Here is a 4,836-nt window from a genome sequence, read left to right as displayed (position 1 = left end):
TTTTTTTTTTTTTTTTTTTTTTTGATATTTTTTCTTGAAAATGTTCCATTTCCTTTACCTTAGTACTTAGGGTCGGGTTGTCGAAAGCATTTGAAAAAGAGGAAGGAAGAGTTTTGGAGACAAAAATAATAATAATAAATAAATAAAAAATAAGGTTTTGGTGGGACCCAATGGTGTGGATGAAGCTTTTAACTTTGGTCATGTTTCGACCCCTCAGCAACCCAAAAGGGCAGTTTTGGTTAATGAGATAGGCACCATTGTCACGTGCTGCGTCGTCGTTTTGTTGTTATCTCATAGATAGGGTGTCAATTTACAAATATACCCTCCAAGTTCTAACCTTTTTTCCACATGGCTCCTCTCCTCATGCATTTACTTCCTAAATTAAATCAATTTCTTGATCTAATTTAAAATGAAATTGAGGGAGAGATCCATAATTAAATTATGTTTAAAATATTATTTTATAATATAATATTCTTAAAATTTACATATTAGCACAGGTGAACTGAAAAAAATAAAAATAAAAATAAATAAATCCACTCATTTTATAATCTAATCATTAATTAAAAAATTATTAACTTCTTAATCACTAAAATTAATATTATTTTGTATGGTAAAAAAAAACTAACTTCAAAACTTTACTTATATTAAAAGATAGGAAGCTTTTTTTTTTTTTTTTTACAATTTTAATTTTGGAAGACGTAGTCTTATTCTTATCTTTCCATATGTATATTTTAAATTATCTTCATTTTAGTCTAATAGAATATTTTAATTGAAAAAAAACTTGGACTTCCAACTCATCTTAACTCATACAAGTGATTAGTTCTCGTGAATATTAAATTTTAGGATTTCGTTGTTAGTCTTTCTTGGCCTGTTTTACTGTGTCTCCTCTTCATTAATTGATAATTGCTTGATGCATCATTATCATCGTTACCTCTTGATGCGTCAATCCTTATAACTGTTACCTCCTTTCACTCTTTTCCGTCCCTTTTCAGGTATTTTTCGAATAATTATCATTGTCGTGTAGCTCATCGTCACATTTCGCTTCTACTTCAATCGTCGCACTCAATTAGGTGAGCCCAACAAAACCCATTTGAGGAATTGACCCATTTAAACTTTTGGATTCATAAAAAAATAATAATAATAAATAAATAAACTCAATTATTATGTAAAGACAACGAAATTGTCGTTTCATTCCTAATCTGTTGTTCAATAATTTGCTTAAAGTAACACAAATATAATAAATAAAATAATTTCTCATAAAAACATGAAATCAATGGAAAATAAAATAATTAAAAAAATTATTTTCATAATGGGACCCCAAATTTAATTATTTACAACTTTATCTATTGACAGATCTAAAATGTGGGCAACGTGCAAAGCTATTGTACTTACTTTTTGAAAAAAACAAGAATTTCCCAACTTTGTCACTCCAAGGACGGATCTAATTATGGTTTCTTTAAATATTTATATTTGCTTCCTTAAATTTATTTTAAATTACCTTATATTTTTTTCTTCTTGGGAACCAATCCCTGTGCCCCACCCACGGAAGCAAAGCAACCGTGTTTCACTGTACATTACCTTTTATTTTTTACGTCATTTTTTTTAATTTTTCATTTTTTAATTATATAATCACTTATTATAATTTTTATAATAATATAATATTACTCAGTAAGGTTAATGTTTTGAATTAATACATGTAACAGCCCAAACTCATCGCAGATATTATTCGTTTTAGTTTGTCATCACGTCTTCGTTTCTTTATTTCTCTATCCAACCGATATAGGGATCTCATAATCTACCCCCTTGAAGGCCAACGTCCTCGTTGACACAACACTAGATGTCTAGCTCTGTTACTATTTGTAACAGTCTGAGCTCAATACTTCATTCCCTCCTCCAACTAATGTAGAATCTCACAATCCACTCCTCGCTAACACACTGTCTAGTGTCTAGCTCTTATATTATTTTGTTGAGATATAATATTTGAAGAATATATTATTAATATTATTTCCTTTATGATTTGATTCATAGTATATTTTATTTTATTATGAATATTTAATTAGTTTATATTTTCCTTATTCGTAGTTATTAGTTGCTATCTTGTAACATATTTAAAGCTTATGAATATCAACGAAAATATATCTTTCATCTCAATTATATTTATCATTCTTAACGTGGTATCATAGCATTGATATTGGTATTCTTAAATATCAAAATTTCCTCTTGAGTTAGGGTTTGGTATCCGAGCCAAAGTCAAACCCTAACTCAATTAGGGAAGTCTTTACAGCCGCCGATCATCCAATAATACGTTATAAGCATCTTCGAATTTCTCACCAAGTTCATGGCATATTCAAGATGTTCGTTTTTTTTTTAAAGATATAATAAATAGTCAAAGCTCAAAGGTGGAATATTCGAGCATTTGCTTATATTTCTCATTCTTAACACATTTGTAAATAGTCAAAGTTCACGACTACTAGAAATTGTCCATTTTAACTCGTTACGTATTATCGTCAACCTCACGGCTGTAAAACGTACCTACTCTTGTAAAAAATATTTTGTTACTCACTCTGACCGATATGGGATCTTAGATACAAAATTTAAAGACTTAAATTCACATTAAATTAAAATTTGAAAAAACTTAAAGATACCCATTACACAAAGGTTTGGATTAGGACTGTTGGACACCCAATAATTATAAATTAATTAAACTTATTAAATAATAATATTATCAATTAATTAATGAATTAAAACGCAATTAGCGACAAGTGGAGGGTGACGACTTGAGCAAATCAACCATCGCGTTTCATTTGCATTTCCTTGTCGTTTCCGCCGTATTTATTTAATCCAAAATTCCCTTTCATTGGCCAATCAAATTGGACCTGCTCTGGATTTGAGAAACTTATTAATTCTGCTTTACCCGTAAATTGAATTGCGGTCGACCCCGCCATTTTTCTTTATTATTTAATTTTAATTCCGGTGCTTTTCATTTCAAAGAAAGTTGTAGATTAATTAATTAATTAATTAATTTGTTTTCGTAATATATTATGATAAAGCAATTGATTGTTTTATTGTTTTTAATTCAAGTTGGCTGCAGACCAGACACCCCCTCGAGTTTCACATTATTATTATATTTTATATTCTCCAATATGAATGTCTTTAATTTATATTTAAATATTATCCATTTTATTTTCTTTTCTTTCTCAAAGACGGAAGAGTAAAACAAAAACTTTTTTCTACTAAATACGTTTTAAAATAGTGAGGTTGACAACAATACGTAACAAACAAAAGTGGATAGTATCTATTAGGGTGAGCCAACAAAGACGCTAAACCTATAAGAGAGGTGGATTGTAAGATCTCACGTCCGTTAGAGACGGAAAAGAAGCATTACTTTTAAAACTGTGAGACTAACAATAATACGTAACGGGTCAAAACGAACAGGTTGGACTCGAGCTGTTATATTTTTTTTTTTCTTTTAATATATATATTTTTTAGTAATTATAAAGTGATAAATTTTTATAAAAGTGACCTTGTCGGTTGAGTTGATTTAGGTGACCAAAAATTGATATAATTGTATGGGAGTTGTCTTGAAAATTGACTATTTTTACTGCTTTTAATTCTACAATTTTAACTGCTTTTTCTAATTAATGTTGAAAATTGACCGTCTTTCAGCGCTACAATATTTTATTTGTTTATTTATTTATGTTAGTTTTTTTAGTTTAAAAAGAAAATCAGATAATAATAATAATAATAATAAATCTCTCCGGATCCAATGGGCCCAAATGAGTTCGTACGAAAGAAGGCCCATAGGCCCATAGGCCCATCAATTTTAGAGCATTAAATAAAAAATAGAAATAAAATTAATACAAAAAATTCAGACAAAATTATTCATATTATAATACTAAAATTAAATTTCATAATTTATAAAATATCTTAAATGCGTATAAATAGGGTTTGTATACATAAATATTATTATTTTAGGTAAATTTTAGAGCATTAAATACAAAATTGAAATGGAATTAATGAAATTAGGGAAGAACACTTCACAACCACATATGTGAAGACAACTACCAATGAGTTGGAGGCATGTTGTATCTTTCTTCCATGTTGGTTCATGTCCATGAATGCACATGTTGTTTGCTCCTTTTAGGGACAACTTTCAATCATGACAATTTATTTTAATACCTACAAACAATTTTATATTTTTCTTTTTTTGTTTTATAAAATTTAATAATATGGTAAAAAAAAAATTCAAATTTATGTTCTTTTAATTTATATTAGTAAAAAATTGTAAAAAGTAAAAATTTAATTTTATATTCTAAATAGTGATTTCAAAATATAATATTTTTGTTCCCGTTCATCACCACTATGTTTCATATCCCAATTTTCATAAAAGAAAGAATTATAATAAATTTATATTACAACCGTAATTTTGAAATATCTGTAAAAAGTAAAAAGGGTAATATTGTAATTAGTATTTTTGTTCCCGTTTATCACCACTATGTTTCATATCCCAATTTTCATAAAAAAAAATCTAATAAATTTATATTACAACAGTAATTTTGAAATATTTGTAAAAAGTAAAAAGGGTAATATTGTAATTTTAAAATATAAATATTTTAAAAATAAATTTCATGAGTATTTTTGTTCCCGTTTATCACTTCATATCCCAATTTTCATTAAAAAAAATTATATTACAACCGTAATTTTGAAATATTTGTAAAAAGTAAAAAGTAAAAAGGCTAATATTGTAATTTTTAAATAAATTTCACGAGTATTTTTTTGTAATTTAGCCGTCTTTTTTTTTTTTTTTTTTTTTTTTTTTTTTTTTTTTTTTTTTTT

Source organism: Cucurbita moschata, unplaced genomic scaffold (assembly GCF_002738365.1).
Source record: "Cucurbita moschata cultivar Rifu unplaced genomic scaffold, Cmos_1.0 Cmo_Scf00037, whole genome shotgun sequence".
Lineage (NCBI taxonomy): Eukaryota > Viridiplantae > Streptophyta > Magnoliopsida > Cucurbitales > Cucurbitaceae > Cucurbita > Cucurbita moschata.
Note: the sequence above shows the minus strand (reverse complement) of the source record.